The following is an 18,729-nucleotide window of genomic DNA, read 5'->3' on the forward strand; positions in this document are numbered from 1 at the left end:
GGGTGCAGCACACCAACATGGCACAAGTATACATATGTAACAAACCTGCACGTTATGCACATGTATCTTAGAACTTAAAGTATAAAAAAATGAAAATAAAAATTAAAAAAAATAGTTTTGTAGAATGAGCAAAGCAAGGGAGCAGCCTGTGGGTAAGAGATCCCGGGGCAATTCCCTGAAGTGCTCAACTCATCATTTTAAGGAAGCTGAGGCAGAAAAAGGAATGACATACAAGCATGTTTAGGCAAAGTTTTCTTCACATTTGTGCAGTGGAGCGTCATGCTCTAACATATATAACACGAACAGAAAATGGAGGATAAGCTCTGCCTTGGCAGATATTTTAGTATTACAATGAGATTATAATGAGGAAAAATCAGTAAAAGGTTAGTGCTTCAGCCAACTAGAACTCATTTGGTTCTTTGGGGGAATGCAGATCTTACAGCGACTTTGGACGACAGCCAGGTTCTTATCAGGAACGTTAGAGTTCCACTTTAGAAACCTTGGGAGACTGGAAGCAGTGGCTCATGCCTTTAATCCCAGAACTTTGGGAGGCCGAGGAGGGTGAATCACTGGAATTCAGGAGTTTGAGACCAGGCTGACCAACACGGTGAAACACCACGTCTAGATACAAAAAATAGCCAGGCTTGGTGGTGTGTGCCTGTAGTCCCAACTACTTGGGAGGTTGAGGCAGGAGAATGGCGTGAACCTGGGAGGCAGAGGTTGCGGTGAGTGGAGATTGTACCACTGCACTCCATCCTGGGTGATAGAGCATGACTCTGTCTCAAGACAAAAAATAAATAAATAAATAAAACCTTGAGAGATATAACCAAAGGAGATAAATGGTTGGGCTCTTCTTTTTATGGTTAGGATTTTGGCCTAGTCACCTAAGTTGGGAGTGGACAGCTTTTTGCTATGTAACTGGAGTCAGTTTGTTAAGGGAGGCAAGAAGGTAGGAGTGGGAACATGTCTGGACATGTGAGGCCCATTAGTATCCTGAGAACCATGTATTTTTTCTGCTACAACTGATTCTCTTCCTCATACTGTCTCACAATCATGCACCAAGGGAGATAACTAGGTGCATTTTGGGTAGAAATAGAGAGGTGGGGCCACAGATTTCTATTTTGTTCCTAACAGTCCTGTGTCAAACACCATCTCAGTGAATCTAGATGATTGGTGAGACAGGAGAACACAGGCATTAAATTCTGTGACCAAGGACAGAAATTCTAAACTCAGGCTGAGCTAACAGCCTTTTCTGACCTGATCACCTGGGCAAAAGCTGACCAATATAATATTTACATTTCTAACCATACAGATAGATTCATTTTATAAAAATTGATGATATAGATATGAATAGTTGGTAATCCATTTAGAAAAATATTAAGAAGAAAATAAAACTAAATAATATTTGAGTAAAATGAATGTAATTTGTGTCACTAAAGAAAAAAAATGTGCATATGGTAGATAACCACTCAAAACTCTGTGGCTAATAACGCTAAGCATTTGTTCTCCTGTTCATGATAACAATCATCTGGTTGATTAAGGAAGGGCTTAGCAGGGTGGTTCTGCTGTAGAGCACTGAGATTATCACCAGCACTTGGATTGGGTTTGATCTGGGACCCAGGCAATGTCTAACTGAGGTACAACATGCCTATGGCAAGTATCAGGAGTGAATACATTCCCCAGACCAAGCTGACTAGGAAAATAATTTAAAGCTAATTACTGAACCTAAATTATTTGCCTATTCAGCTTAAGTCCAATAATTATTAGAAGTCCAATAATCTCTAAGCCATGTGCACACAATTTTAATTTATTCTTTCATTTTGGTAAATACTAAAATTTCTAAAAACCTTTACTGCATTTAATTATCAAGGTATTTGATCTATTGAAAAAATAAATTTTTTTAACATTTACAATCTTAAAAATGTCTTCAAAACTAATTTGGATTTGTTAGAATTAAAGCTGAGTGTGTCTTTAACATGTAGCTTTAACATAAATGACCTCATTTAAAAAAACATACATTTTTAACTGAAGTAAATATTCTCCAGAACACAGCTACTGAAAACATCAGTAGATTACCCCTATACTTGTTAAAATGCAGATTTTCACACAATAGTTCCAAGATGTATGTGTTAGTTTGCATTTGTAGCATGCTCACTGTGATGCTGAGGAGGCAGTTGGTATCTGGACAAATTTTGATTAGCAAAGTGTTTTCACATTAAGCAAAAAACATACTTTGTGAACAATCAGGTTCCTTGTTTGTTTTATCAAGTAAGTTTTTTCATTTTTTTGTCAAAGAATTGCTAGGTATTCCAAGCAATTTTCTCATTTTTCTGTTTACTTTATGACTTAGGAAGTTTTCTTGCAATGATCCCAGACTTGCTAACAAGACGTGGAAGCACATGTAAGGATATTCTGGGGTCATCCCAAATCTGGAAAGTTCTGAGATTTGGAGAAATATGGACCTTACTTGGTTGTCAGCTCTCCGTTCCTCATTATTACCATCATTTCTGGAACACACTTCACAAAAACTTTTCTGGCTATAGTTTCTTATAGAATTGCTCAATAATGGGTCCTTATGTTCTATTTAAGAGTCAGGAGAGGATGATTCAATATTCATTGACAGCTGAAAGTAGACACATTAACTGAGGTGAGGACTGGAGAATCACCAAGTGAGGTGCTACAGGCAGCTAAGAGAATCTGCACCCTCACATCTCTGCTTCCTAGACAGGGTAGAGGACCACATGATTAAGCAGCCCACATCTTCAGGGGCAGATGCGTTCAGGCTTCTGGTGGATCACCAGGAGTCCCGTGTTTCTAGTATCAGCTTCTCTGATTACCACACCCCCGGGTTGGATTTTTGATTCTAGTTAAAACAATTTCTTCTTGAAATCTGTAGAGTGGTTTCTATTTTGATGTATAAACCCTGACTGATGCAGCAACACAGATTCCTCAGGTATCATAGCTACTATCTGTTACTAAATTAGGGAGATGTTGTCATGTCTGTGCTTCTGGTACTGAGGATAAAGAAAGAAGAAATAGAGGAGACTCCCTGACCCGTTTTGCCAAAAACCTAAAAACTTGCATACGTCTGGGAAATGTTTTCAGCAGATGGAGGCACCAGGAGGAGTCTCTGTGCAGCCCAACTTCATACATTTGTTTCACTAAGGGATTTATGTTCAGGCTTATAACACTGTAGGAGGGTGACTGACCTCCTGTTTAGAGTAATAAGTTGCAAAATCTTCAGGCTGCAGGCTGCTGATGGTGAGAGTGAAATCTGTCCCAGATCCACTGCCACCGAAACTCGATGAGACCCCAGTGTGCAAATCTTTTGCATCATAGAAGAAAAGCTTAGGGGATTTCCCTGGTTTCTGCTGATACCAGGGTAAACCATTGCTAATGCCCTCAGTTGCCTGGAAAGTGATAGTGACTCTGTTTCCTACAGATGCAGACAGGAAGGATGGAGACTATGTCATCTTGATGTCACATCTGATGCCTGAGATAGGAAATGTAAAAACAAATGTCCACACTAAAAATCATGGTATAAGAGAACTTCTCAGAAGTGCCAGATGTATTGAGCGCACCGGGCTAAGAAAATTCCTAGTGTTCCCCCTCCTTACCCAGGAGCCAGAGCAGCAGGAGCCCCAGGAGCTGAGCGGGGGCCCTCATGTCCATGCTGTGTCCTGAATGGGACTGATGCCTGCACAGGGTGTGACCAGCCTATTAAGAAGTCTTCATGGCAGGGGGCTGTGCTCTGGAGACATGCAAATCAGCATGGGGTGGGGCAGGCTGGGCACAGCTGCAGGACTGGCTCATCTCAGTAACTCAGCACAGGGACAGTGTCCCTAGTGTCCCAGGTCAGACAAGATGGCCCAGATTTTCCTGCAGAGAATGTTTCTAACTAAAGGACACATTGTTACCAAGTACATTTTTGAGCATCTATCGGCAAAACTTGAAGTGGTTGTGAGAATTAAATGGAGTAATGTATTTCAATGCTGTATTGAGAATAAGTAGAAGAATATCCTTGTGTGCAGAGGGTGCTTAATAAAGTCTTAGAGGGTGGTGCTATCAGGTCTTTAACATACTATGGAACTGTTCCAGTTGTGGGGAGGATTACTTTGTGACATACATACTACATTTTTGTAAGTGTGAAATGGATTTTTTAAAATAAAAAAGAACACTTGATCATGAGCAAGTTAAATTTTCTCAAAAGAATTTTGTAATGGCTCTAAACTAATGCTATTACCAGTAGACGATCAAGAGGTTTACGTCGGATGAACAAAGAGGATGATATCATGATTCCTCAAAGCATGTGAAATCCACAGATCCTGCATTGTCCAGAGCTATCAGTCTCTGAGTTTTAATGGGATTCACTTTATTCTTGGTTTGAGGACCCCCATATTCTACCCCCTTTTCTGCCATTGAGTATTATTTCCCACAGTTCATCAGCATGAATGTCTGGCTAGAAACGCTAAATCTGATTTCATTAAAACAAATATTTGTTTCTTCTTCTACTATAGAAACCATGATTAGTATAAACTTGAAACTTTGTGTTAGTTTGCTTAGGATGATGGCCTCCAGCACCATCCATGTTGCTGCAAAGGACACGATCTCATTTTTTTACAGCTGTATAGTAAGTATTCCATGTTGCAGATCTACCACATTTTCTTTATCCCGTCTACCACTGATGGGCATTTAGGTTGATTCCATGTTTTTGCTATTGGGAATAGTGCAGTGATGAACATACACATGTATTTATCTTTATGGTAAAACAATTTGTATTCTGTAGGGTATATACCCAATGAGATTGCTGGGTCAAATGATATTTCTGTTTTAAGTTCTTTGAGAAATTGTCTAACTGCTTTTCATAATGGATGCATTCTTTTATATTTCTACCAGCAGTGTATAAGCGTTCTGTTTTCTCAATAAACTCACTAGCATCTGTCATTTTTTGGCTTTTTCACAATGGCCATTTTAACTGGTGTAAGATGGTATCTCACTGAGGTTTTGATTTGCATTTTTCTAATAATTAGTGATTTTTAGCAATTTTGCATATGCTTTTTGCTTGCTTATATGTTTTTTTTTGAAAAGTGGTCATGTACTTTGTCTACTTTTTAAAGTTGTGTGTTTTCCTTTTTTTTGACTTGTTAATTTGCTTAAGTTCATTAAAGATTTTTTAATGAAAAAACAAGAATAAGAGTAAAAGAGGAAAATATAATACAACAGAAAACACAGGCTGTGGTAAGTATTGTCTTATGGATTTTAAAATATATATATATATATTAGATACGCGCTGTATTTATGTGTATAACGATGATCCAGAAACTAAAGGGTGACTGGTTTAAAGAACGCCAATGTTACGCTGAGTCTTGCCTACTTTTCAAATCATGAAATAAAGACTACAGTACTACTTGCATGACTCGCAAAACTTCCAGCTGCGAAAGATAGAGGTAGAGAAGATTTACTGAGATAGATGCATTGGAAGCAGTAGAAGCTTGTCCTGTGGTGTTGTGGATGTTGTTGTGATCGTAGTAATTAGTATAGTGGGAGCAAAAGCAGGTGGAAGAATTACAAGCTCTGCCCTTCCTCATACTTACAACTCTCTCTAGAGATGGATCAATGGTAGTCCAGGAACCTGACACCTCTGGAGAAGTCTTATTAGCTCAGTCCAGAATCTTACCTGACAAATGTTTTGAGTCTCAAATTTCCTGGTACTAGGGTGTAGAAAAAAGGACTAGAGCAAGGGAAAAGAGTGTTCATGCCTGGGCAGTGGCTGTAGACGGGGAAATGAGGGGCTTTCTAAATGTGACGACCAGCCAAATCTCTGTTATCATGGGGACAGAAACATCAAACCAGGATCACTTCTGGGAGATTATTAGGTTATTTTAGATAGAAGGAACTAGGAATTCCTTGCCAAATAGATTTTTTGAAATTCAAAGCAACTCATTATGTAACTTCTTTAAATACACCCAGTGGAAGAGGGCACATACAAATTTAAATCAAGGTTTGTATGCCTATGTGAATTATGCCAGTAAAGACACAAGACATTCCATATTGGTTGGGAAACGATGTCTGCACAGTAATCAGTTTCGTGAAGAAGAGGCTTGTGTCACACCACTCTCCACAGTATTACATACAAAAGTAGTGAATTATCTCATATCCAGAAGAACCACCATTTCTCATGAGCTATACGACCTCCCAGATAGAATTGAAGCCTGTGCCTAGTTGATGAAAGGAGTAGAAAAAAGGAGAGAAAAAAGCCAGAAAACAGAGTACTATAAATAGAAAGGGGAAAATCATTGCAGAGCCTATGATGATACCAATATAAAAGGTCGATATTAGGAGTATTTGTACAGCAACTAACCTGACAGAGGTAACAAGAAATCTGTACTATAAACTTACCCAGAATGAAAACTCTAATTTTATATATGCCTGCCTGGTGACATGATACCTTATCAAAATTACACAAACTTTCAAGAGAATCAAAAGGAATAAATATTCCCAAACTTATCATATGAGATCACCATATGCTCCAGTCCCAAAACTAACAAGGACATAACAAAAGGAGAAATTACATGCTGCTATCTGTTATGAACATAAACACAAAAATTGTGAAAAGAAGGAAAATAAAATCATTTTTATATTTATATATACATTTGTGAACACACAAGGTTAGGTGTATTATAGTTTTGTTTTGTTTTTTTGAAACAAAATCTCGCTTTGTCACCCAGGCTGGAGTGCAGTGGTATGATTTCAGCTCATTGCAACCTCCACTTCCCAAGTTCAAGTGATTCTCATGCCTCAGCCTCCGGAGCAGCACAGTTAATTCTTGTATTTTTAGTAGAGATGAGGTTTAATCATGTTGTCCAGGCTGGTCACAAACTACTGACCTCGTGATCCGGCTGCCTCAGCCTCCCAAAGTGCTGGGATTACAGGTGTGAACCTCCGCGCCTGACCTGAGTGTATTATCGATTTTATGCTTAAAACAGTTGATATGTAATTACAAGTTCTGAAAGATTGATATGAAATAGAAGATGTGATAGTTCAATTTTCCTAACTTTTAAAGAAATATTTCATCTTATTTAAATAATTTTTCCAATTTTGTATGACTTTTCATTTTGCTTAGACTTTTAGTTACAATGAATAATGAATGTGTATTAAAAGCTTACTGTTTTGATTTAATCTATGAAGTGTATTTAAACTATCATTCTGTAGAAGAAAAATACAAAATACCTAGAAAAGAGACATCTTGCCAAGGAATACACAGTTCTTCAGTTTCAGAGCTGAGATTATCTCTCAGATATTCTGGCTTGTACAATTTTCAGTTCACTACAAGACGGAAGATGCAAAGACAATATTACCCAATTGGCCTTGCAATTACTTTGTTCACTGTTAACTAAGTTTATTGAAAAAATAATAATTACAATAAAGTACACTGCCAATGAACTGTCACAATACATCTTTAGAACCACCTCCAAAATCCAGACATAGGACATTTTTATAACTTCAAAAAGTTTTGAAACACTCTTTTGGAATCAACTGGCTTTCCACCACACAGATCAGAGAATTCCTGTTCTGCTTATTGTCAGTACAGAGTCCATTTAATGTTTACACGTAAACGAACTATAGGATGTGCTCTTTTGTGTCTGGTGACTTTTGCGCAGCATAACTGTTTCTCAGATTCATTCAGATGTCCCGTGTTGCAATGATGTGCTCCTCTTTATTTCTGGGTATTATTTAACTGTTTGATAATTTTATAATGCACCCTTTCACCTGTTGATTGCCATGTGGGTTGTTTCCACTTTGGGCTATTATGAATAAATCTGGTTTGAATGTTCTTGAACAAGAATTTGCATGAACATGTGTCTTCATTTCTTTTGGGCGGGTAGTTGCTGGGTCTTACAGTAAGTGTTTAATACTCTGTCCAACTTTTTCCAAAGTGACTGTAACATTTTACATGTCTACCAATAACTTATTATAGCTCCACACCCTCCAGCTGCTATTTTGATATTTTTTAAGATTTCACCTAATTGTCACTCGAGAGTAACCAGAATAGCAAGGATTTTTAAGCTTTGTTTTTCTTTTTCTTTTTTTTTTCTTGAGATGGAGTCTCACTCTGTTGCCCAGGCTGGAATGCAGTGGCACGATCTTGGCTTACTGCAAACTCCACCTCCCAGGTTCACGCCATTCTCCTGCCTCAGCCTCCTGAGTACTGGGACTACAGGCGCCCACCACCAGGCCCGGCTAATTTTTTTCTTTTTTTTTGGATTTTTAGTAGAGATGGGGTTTCACCGTGTTAGCCAGGATGGTCTTGATCTCCTGACCTCGTGATCTACCCGCCTTGGCCTCCCAAAGTGCTGGGATTACAAGCGTGAGCCACCGTGCCTGACCAGCTATGTTTTTCTTGCCATTTTCTTGTCAATTTTGGGGATTAATGCATTTCAGCATATTGAGAACAGAATCAATACTGTCCAAGCTCCCTTTTAAACACTTTTATTGAGGCATAATACTTAGGATGGTAACATGATATAGAAAGTGGGTTGGTAATAGTAATAAGTATTTTCAATATTTATTATTATCACATTCCATAAGGCAATATATCTTCAATGAAATAGCATTTGACTAGACTTAGGATAGAAAGGTTCTCATCTCAACCCTAGTATTCAATATTAGGAAATGTTTGAGGAAAAAGAAAAACATCCAGGAAGGTAAGTCAGAGAGTGTTTTGCTAGTCAAGAAGCACTGCAACACTGATGCTCTTCTAACGCCAGGTCTTTATGATAATTTCCACTTGGAACTTTTGGTTGCCTCCTTGCCTTGTTCTCTTTATGGGACTTCATGCTGAGGGCATGTGGCATCACAGAGGGAGCTGTGCACTTGGGTACAGAAATATAGCTTAGGAGATTGCCTGGCCTTAGAGGTGGCTGCAATGGAAGATACATTTTCAAGGAAGTTCCCTGGTAAAATCCTGATAAATTGTTAGTTAAGGCCAGGTGTGGGGGCTTATGCCTGTTAACCCAGATGTTTGCAAGGTCAAGCAGAGAGGATAGCTGAAAGCCAGGAGTTCAAGACCAGCCTGGAAAACATAGGGAGACCTCCCATCTTGAGGGAAAAAAAGAATGTTTATTAAGATATTGTGAGAACAATGGCATCTCTAAGTGATTATTTATTAACATTTGCTCAGAAAAAGAAAATAGAATGATGTCTACTGATCCAACAATATCATAATAAAGTTGTTAAGTTTATTAACGATGGTAAAGATAGAGAACATAACAGTGCCCATCTTAGCCATTTTTAAGTGTACAGGGCAATGGCATTAAGTACAGCCACATTGTTATGTTATCATCAATAATATCCATCTCCAGGACTCTTTCCACCTTCTAAAACTGAAACTCTATTCCAATTAAATGACAACCCTCTCCCCATTTCCCCTGCTACCAGTCCCTGGCAACCTCCATTCAAATTCTGTCTCTAAGACAGTGACTACTCTGAAGCAGTTTCACTGTGCACTGGTTACCAACTCATCAGAGTCCAGGGAGACAGAACAATCATACACAACAAGTTACAAGAATCTGTTTAGTATTTACAGGTGGCCAGCAAGGGACTGCAGAAGCCTAGGATTTACTGTGGGTCTTTACCCTGAGGCACAGGTATGTGGGGCTGATGGAATCTTGACTGTGTGTACTGCACCTGGACCACCGCTCAGGAACCCCAGAAAGAAGATGCTCTGGGTTTTAAATCCCGGTGTCACAGGACACATGGAGCTAAAGTACTGGAGGACTTAAGTACAGGAGGACAGTACTAGCAGAAGCTGGAACAGAGGCCAGGCTGTTCTGACCAGCCCCTCCCTATTTCTGAATGTTACATTTCCAGCACATTCTACAATTATTCTTGAGAAGTGTAAGAAAGAGAGAGGGGAAAACCAAGTGAGTCCAGGACCATCAGAGGACTATACAGGAGTCACCCCCACAACCCAGACACCCCTCTTAGAAAGCTATTCCATTTTATATGCCCACCAACCACCCTGAACTGGAGGCAGAGGTATGTCTTGTCAGACTGATGCACCTTGACTAAACAGTCTCAAAGCAACATCATTGAGCCAGATCCAGAATAGATTTCACTGGGCCAATGAAAACTACTACCACAGGTAGGATGATCAGGCCCACCTGAAGCAGTTACATAGCCCAGGATCCCATGATGGACAGAAGAAGTTGCCAACGGGGTCAGAGAAGAATCCTTCAGGTGGGCCTATTTTCTGCAATTATGAGCCTGTTTCCAGATCTCCTCTACTTGAATTTCTAGGATACCTGATGGGTTTATCCAGGTACAGCAGGAGGTATTGGAAACTGTATATAGTCCTTCCAGTTGAGATTTTTAAAAAGTCTACAGCAATACCATTATCTTAAACATCCTTCCCAAAGGAGTTAAGTGATGTCTGCTGGGCTACCAAGGCAGTGTCTATGGAGGAGAAGCAATATTTGCCATGGTTAGGGACAAGTTTCTTATCATTTCTTTTTTTCATGAGCACCTACTCCTATGCACAGTACCAAAAATATCATAGGAGACATAAACCTATACTCTGTTACACCTACTGGCAGGTCCCTAGTAAGTCTAAGGCACAGCTTTGGGCTGCAGGCTCAATGGTTCACCTAATTGCAAGGAGTAACATCCAAGGACAACCCCAGCATTTCCAACATACAGAATCTCACCATCCCACAGTTATCCAGAGATGGCATCACACATCCTGTATTTTGGTCACTCATGTACCACTCACAGAGAAAGATGTAGCCCTTGGGTGCATACAGCTCCCTTTCTCCCATTTTATTGTTCAATCGTCCAGTCATGGTTATGCAGGTATTGGTGTGTTCATTAGCCAAGTCTCGCTGATGGCAGAGTTGCATGAGCAAAGTTTTGCTCATACAATATTGTCCTTAGACAGAGGGTAGCATTAGTACAGTCATTGTTTTTGTCATTGCCATTGGGACATTTCTCATCTATGCAATCAAAGAAGTATGGTGCATCAAAATGTCAGCTCATCAATGCTTTTTTTAGTTGTGGTCATGACATTTGCCACAGAGTCAATTCAGTTAAACAGGGGGCCTCCAGTTTCTCCCCATGTGGCAGGTGTCAGACCCTCAGTTGGTAGGCCAGTGCTCGGGTCCTGTTGATGTACACTGTGGTATTAGGAATGTTGGTGCAGTTTACCTTTGGTAGAATGAAAGGGAATCTCTAGTTAGTGAGAGTACTAGGTGAAGAATGGCAGATTCAGTATTTTGAAAGATTACCTTTGGTGACTTGGAAGAAGCTAACAAAGATGTTATGCTTCTAGGCCTTTGCAGTCTCATCATTGCCGAAATGCAGTCTGTCAGGTTAGTGGATCATCTCTCATTCATCCCTGGACAACAGTTCATGATTTTGACTAAGGGAACAAAAAGAACACCCAGGTGAGGTTTATGCCGCCTCCCATATGCAAACGGGCATACCAGCTGTTGAGTCTCTTTTTATTCAGTGGGTGCCACAGCAATCAACATTTCTAGCTGCTCAGTTGGCATAATAATTAACTATGAGTACACAGCTCACTTTCAAGATACATATATTCCTTGATGGAAGTAACAGCATCATACGTGATTAGTGTGTCAGAAACTTCACCACATCTGATAGATATCAATTCCATTACCTAGGGTTTGTGTGTCAGTTTTGCTTGACTGAGAATACCTCTTCTCTTTTCTATAGAGACAGCTGTACCTGTGCAGGTGACAAGATCATGAGCTGCACACTTTGCCTCACTTTTTTGATGTAAATAAGTTGCTTGATTCAATGCTATATTATGGAAGAATTTCCTGTGATGAAAGCACTTGTAAAATCCTCAAATAATATTTCATGCACAAAAATAACTGACAAGAAGGACAAATTCATATACAGGAAAACAACCACAGTCCTCCTCATGTTGGATGAGGCCTGCTAAAAACACCTGACACCAGCTGTAAGTCTGATCCTTAATGTGTGGTACAATCTTGGGTTATTCTCCTTATAAAATTGGATGCTCAGAAGTGCCGGTATCCCCGTGAGTCCCAGTTAACTAATATTCATATTGTTGAGCCCATGCACAGATAATCATGATATCAGTTCATGAGACTCCCTGGGAAAGCTGGGAAAGGTAACTGATGGAAGTCCATGTTTTGAATTATTTTAATTATTTTGAGCCCCTATTTCTAATGGCCTTTAGATAAGTATTCACTTGAAAAACTTATTTTTTCTAGAGGTCCTTTTGTTTTTTTTTTTTTGAAACGGAGTTTCACTCTTGTTGTTAAAGTTGGATTGCAATGGCACCTTCTCGGCTCACTGCACTCTGCCTCCCAAGTTGAAATGATTCTCCTGCCTCGGCCTCCGGAGTAGCTGGGATTACAGGCACTCACCACCCGCCCAGCTAATTTTGCATTTTTAGTAAAGGCAGGGTTTCTCCATGCTGATCAGGCTGGTCTCCAACTCTCAACTTCAGGTGATCCACTCCCCTCGGCCTCCCAAAGTGCTGGGATTAAAGGTGTGAGCCACTGTGTCTGGCCTCTAGTGGTCCTTTTTTGGAAGGCCCAGTCATATCTCCTCCAGAATGACTTTGTGTCCAATCCTTCAGATGTGTTTTTTCTGAGGCCTGATGATCTGTCAGAACCACTAGTCAATATTGTGATATTGTTTGTAATATCCAGAGACACGAGAGGACAATAGTACTCTCAATATCGTGGGTTTCCCTCCCACCTTGTGATATTGTTCATAACACTCAGGGAAAGACAGGATTACATTACTCCCAATATCGCAGGTTTTGTGCACCTCACCTTGTGATATTGTTCATAATATCCAGGGGAAGACAGGATTACATTACTCCCAATATCGTGGATTGTGTACACCCCACAATGTGATATTGTTCATAATATTCAGGGGGAGGGGAGAGGACGATATTACTCCCAATATCATGGGGGGTGTACATCCCCCCTTTTGATATTGTTCGTAATATGCAACTGGTGAGAAGACAATATTCCCCCCCCCGAGAAGACGATATTCCCCCCCTGAAAAGACAATATTCCCCCCAATATCGCGGGGGGTGTACAACTCCCTGTGATATGTTTCATAATATTCAGGGGGAGAGAGGACAATGTTACTCCCCATATCGCCTGGGATGTGCACCCCCCCCACCCCGTGATATTGTTCTTAATATCCAGGGCAGGAGAGGATGATATTACTCCCAATATCGCGGAGGGTGTACACCCTCCTGTAATATTGTTTGTTATATCCAGTGGGTGAGAGATGATATTACTCTAAATATCATAAACAACTAGTGTGTACACCCCCCTTTGATATTGTTTGTAATATACAGAGTGTGAGAGGATGATATCGCTGTCAATATTGTGGGGGCTTTACACAACCTGGTAATATTGTTTGTAATATCCAGGGAGGGAGAGATTGATGCTACTCCCAGTATTGCAGGAGGAGTACACCTCCCTGTGATATTGTTCATAATATATGGGGGGTGGGGAGAGGGTGAAATTACTCCCAGTATCGCAAGGGCAGCACCCTCCTGTGATATCGTTAGCAATATCCAGGGAGAGGAGAGGATGATGTTCTCCCAATATCATGGGGGGGTGTTCACCCCATTGTGATATTGTTTGTAATATCAAGTGGGGAAGAGGATGATGTTACTTCCAGTATCAAGGGGTTTGTACACCCACCTGCGATATTGTTTGTAATATTCAGTGAGGGGAGAGGATGATTTTACTCCCAATATCGCAGGGGGTGTGCACCCCCCCCGTGATATTGTTCATAATATCCCGGGGAGGACAGGAGATTATTTTAATTTTAATATTGTAAACACCTTGTGTGTACACTCCCCTGTGATATTGTTCATAATATTCGGGGAGGAGAGGATGATATTATGCCCAATATGTCGTACACACCCTTGTGATATTGTTTGTAATATCCAGGGGGCAGAGAAAGATACTACTCCCAAGATCTCAAGGGGCATACACCCCCTTTAATATGTTTTGTAATATTCAGGTGGGGAGAGGATGATATTACTCCCCATATCATGGGGAGTGTACACATCTTGGTGATACTGTTTCTAATATCCAGGGCGGAGAGAGGATAATATTACTCTCAATATCACGGGGGTGTACACCCTTCTAAGATATTTTTCACAATATCCAGGGAAGGATTGGAGATGATATTACTTTCAATATCGTTAATACCTTGTGTGTGCACTCCCCTGTAATACTGTTCATAATATCCAGTAGAAGAGAGGATGATATTACTTCCAATATCGTGGGGGGCGTACACCCCCCTGTGATAATGTTCATAATATTCAGTGGGGGAGAAGATGATATTACTCCTAATAACGTGGGAGGTGTACATCCCCTGTCATATTGTTGGTAATATCTGGGGGAGGGGAAATAATAATATGACTCCCAACACTGCAAGGGATAATATAGTTCATAATATCCAGGGAAAGAGAGGATGATGTTACTACCAACATTGCTGGGGATTTACCCCCCCGTATGATATTGTACATAATATCCAAAGGGGGAGAGGAGGATGATGCTACTCCCAATATCATGGGAGAGGGGTATACCCCCCTGTGATATTGTTCATAATATTTGGGGGGAGAAAATAATATTACCCCTAATATCATGAGGGGTGTACACACCACTTTGATATTATTCATAATATCCTGGGGGAGAGAGGAAGATATTACTCTGAATATTGCAGGGGCTTTACACACCCCTGTGATATTATTTGTAATATCCAGGGGTGAGAGGATAGGATGATATTACTCCCAACATCACATGGGTTGTACACAATCATGTGATATTTTTCATAATATCCAGGCAGATAGAAGATGATATTATTCCCAATACCATGCTGGGTGTACACCCCTGTGTGATACTGTTTGTAATATCCAAGACTGGAGAGAATGATATTACTCCCAATATCTTGGGAGGTGTAAACTCCCCTGTGATATTGTTCATAATATCTGTGGGGGAGAGGATGATATTACTCTCAGTATCATGGATGCACTCCTTTGATATTGTTCGTAATATCCAGGTGAGAGAGGATGATATTACTTCCAATATTTCTGGTGGTGTACACCCCCCTCTGATATTGTTCCTTATCTCCAGTGGGGGAGAAGATGATATAGCTGCCAATATCGCAAGGGGTGTCATCCTTCTGTGATATCAATCACAAAATACAGGAGGGGATTGGAGATGATGTTACTATCAAGATCTTAAACAATTTGTGTGTCCACACCCCTGTGATATTGTTCATAACATCCGGGGGAAAGAGGATGACGTTACTCCCAATAGGCCAGGCAGTGTGCATCTGGTGTAATATTGTCCATAATAGCCGGTGGGGAGGGGATGATATTACTCCCAGTATCTCGGTGTTGTACCCGCTTCCCTGCACGATATTGTTCATAATACACAGATGAGGAAAGGATGATATTACTCCTAATATCGTGGGGGGTGTTTACCCCACCCATGTGATATTGTTTGTAATACCCAGGGCAAGTCTTTCCCGTGTTGTTCTCCTGATAATGAATAAATCTCTTGAGTTCTGATGGTTTTATGAAGAGGAGTTCTTCTGCACAAGCTCTCTCTCTTTGCCTGCTGCCATCCACATAAGATGTGACTTGCTCCTCTTTGACTTCCACCAAGACTCTGAGGCCTCGCCAGCCATGTGGAACTGTAAGTCCATTAAATCTCTTTTTTTGTAAATTGCCTTGCCTTGGATATATCTTTATCAGCAGTGTGAAAATGGACTAATACAGAAAATTGGCACCAGGAAAGTGAAACCCAACAATGTGGAAGTGACTTTGGAACTGAATTAACAGACAGATGCAGGAATAGATTGGAGGGCTCAGAAGAAGACAAGAAAATGTGGGAAAGTTTGAAACTCCCTAAAGACTTGTTGAATGACTTTGACCAAAATGCTCATAATGATATGGACAATGAAATTCAGGCTGAGGGGGTCTCAGATGAAGATGAGGAATTTTTTGGGAGCTGGAGCAAAGGTTATTCTTGTTATGTTTTAGCAAAGAGATTGGTAGCATTTTGCCCCTGCCCTGGAGATTGGTGAAACTTTGATTTTGAGAGAGATGATTTAGGATATCTGGCAGAAGAAATTTCTAAGCAGCAAAGCATTCAAGAGATGACTCAGGTGCTGTTAAAGGTGTTCTGTTTTAAAAGGGAAGCAGAGCATAAATGTCCAGAAAATTTGCAGCCTGACAATGTGTTAGAAAAGAAAATCCCATTTTCTGAGGAGAAATTCAAGCCAGCTGCAAAAATTTGCATAAGTAACGAAGAGTCCAATGTTAATCCCCAAGACAATGGGGAAAGGGGCCATGACTAAAATGGGCCAATGTAGAGCTCAGGCTGTGGTTTCAGAGGGTGCAAGCCCCAAACCTTGATAGCTTCCAAGTGGTGTTGAGCCTGCAAATGCACAGCGGTCAAGAATTGGAGTTTGGGAGCCTCCACTTAGATTTCAGAGGATATATGGAAATACCTGGGTGCCCAGGCAAGAAGTTTGCTGCTGGGCATGGTGCTCATGGAGAGCCTCTGCTAGAGCAGTGAGGAAAGGAAATGGAGGTTGGAGTGCCCACAGAGTCCCTACTAGGGAACTGCTTAGTGGAGCTGTGAGAAGAGGGCCACTCTCCTCCTCACTCCAGAAGTGGTAGATCCACTGACAGCTTACACTATTCACCTGGAAAAGCCAAGACACTCAACGCCAGCCCTTGCACATAGCCAGGAGGGAGGCTGTGCCCTGAAAAGTCACAGGGACAGGGTTACTCAAGACCAGGGAACCCACCTCTTGCATCAGTGTGACCTGGATATGAGACATGGAGTGAAAGGAGATCATTTTCGAGCTTTAAGATTTCACTGCCCTGCTGAAATTCTGACTTGCCTGTCAGTCAACTGTTTTGGCCAATTTCTCTCATGTGGAATGGCTGCATTTACCCAATGCCTGTACCCCCATTGGGTCTAAGAAGTAACTAACTTGCTTTTGGTTTTACAGGCTCATAGGTGGAAGGGACTTTCCCTGTGTTGGATAAGACTTTGGACTGTGGACTTTTGAGTTAATGTTGAGATGAATTGAGACTGTGGGGGACTGGTGGAAAGGCATGACTGGTTTAGAAATGTGAGGACACGATACTTCTGAGGGGCCGGGGGTGGAGTGCTATGGTTTGACTGTGTTTCCACCCAAATCTCATCTTGAATTTCCACAGGTTGTAGGAGGGACCTAGTGGTTGGTAATTTAATCATGGGGGCAGGTCTTCTTTATGCTGTTCTCATGATAGTGAATAAGTCTCATGAGATCTGATGGTTTTATAAAGAGAAGTTCCCCTGCACAAGCTCTCTCTCTGTCTGCTGCCATCCATGTAAGATGTGACTTGCTCTTCCTTCTGCCATAGTTGCAAGACCTCCCCAACCTCCCCAGTCATGTGGAACTGTAAGTTCATTAAACCTCTTTTTTTGTAAATTGCGAGTCTCACGTATGTCTTCCTCAGTAAGGTGAAAATGCACTGATACAGGATTCAGACAGATTTAGAATTTTAATGGCTTCTTGACAGATTTACCCATTTATTTATGAAATGTCTATTTTTTTCCTCTTGCATTAAAGTCATGACCTAGTTTCTTTTGTTCAGTTTTTGCATAATATGTACTTCTTATCCTTTCATTTTCAAAGCCATTCTATATTCTTACCATGGTGTGTATTTTATGAGTAGCATACATCTTTGATTTTAATCCTGTTTGATAATTTTACGATTTTACTTGGAAAGATTTGTCCATTTATGATGCAATTATTTATAAAGTTAGGGCTAAACCTACCATCTTGTTTTTCATGATTTTCTTGATTTATGCTTTTATCTGAATTAGTCAATTTAATTATGTTTTTTTCTTGTATTAACTTGCTAAATATCTAAGTTTATTATACAGCAGATAGCCTCAAATTATTACTGCCTAATACACATAGAGTGTATTATGATTTCTTTCTCAAATCACTCCTAGGAAAATGACAGAAGCAGAATCAACTTTTGGTAGCTCATCTGTGTCCTGCTGGGTTGACCTGGAACGTGTGATATGACCTAAGGTAACCTTTGAGTCACTAAGGACCTAGAGCTCTGTGAGATGCAGCACTTCCTCATGAACTTGCAGTGGTATCAGGGCCCAGCCTTAAACGCCAGACAGGGGTCTCTCAACTCTATGATTCCTCCCAGGAAGTATATGAGAACTTCCATCTGGGTTCATATCTCAAACACAATACCCCAGTGTCTTACATACTGCCCTATGCTCAGAATCTTCAAATGGTTATTTTGCATGGGGTAAAAAGTTAGCTTACATATTATCTTGCATTGATCCAGATTCCATTTTAGATAGCATACACATGTTCCTTTATTCTTTCAAATGTGGTCCTTATTGTTGAAATTCAGCTCTGGAGTTCAGAATACTACTTTTTTACTTCAGTATGTTGTGATTGAGACTATGAAAGACTTTTGGCACTAGGTCTTTATTTTTGCATATATTTTCTGCAACATATCTAGTAATTTAAAAAAATCTAGACTGTGAAGAGTTTTATTTGGGTTATCCCTGAAAAAATTAGGATAAAGGCCGGGCGCGGTGGCTCAAGCCTGTAATCCCAGCACTTTGGGAGGCCGAGACGGGCGGATCACGAGGTCAGGAGATCGAG

At 40.5% G+C, this 18,729-nt stretch overlaps 1 pseudogene and 1 gene segment (V, D, J or C); both read right to left on the minus strand.

The window, feature by feature from the left end:
- The window catches only part of LOC105519680, a 108,890-nt gene that overhangs the window by 44,893 nt on the left and 45,268 nt on the right, over positions 1–18,729 (minus strand).
- On the minus strand, positions 3,183–3,678 carry LOC105519664 (annotated as a pseudogene). The gene is made up of 2 exons (XR_001003012.1): positions 3,618–3,678; positions 3,183–3,493 (listed from the first exon to the last, which is right to left on the minus strand). The product of XR_001003012.1 is annotated as an Ig kappa chain V-I region HK102-like (transcript).

The sequence above is a fragment of the Colobus angolensis genome, unplaced genomic scaffold (genome assembly GCF_000951035.1).
Source record: "Colobus angolensis palliatus isolate OR3802 unplaced genomic scaffold, Cang.pa_1.0 Scaffold357, whole genome shotgun sequence".
Taxonomy (NCBI): domain Eukaryota; kingdom Metazoa; phylum Chordata; class Mammalia; order Primates; family Cercopithecidae; genus Colobus; species Colobus angolensis.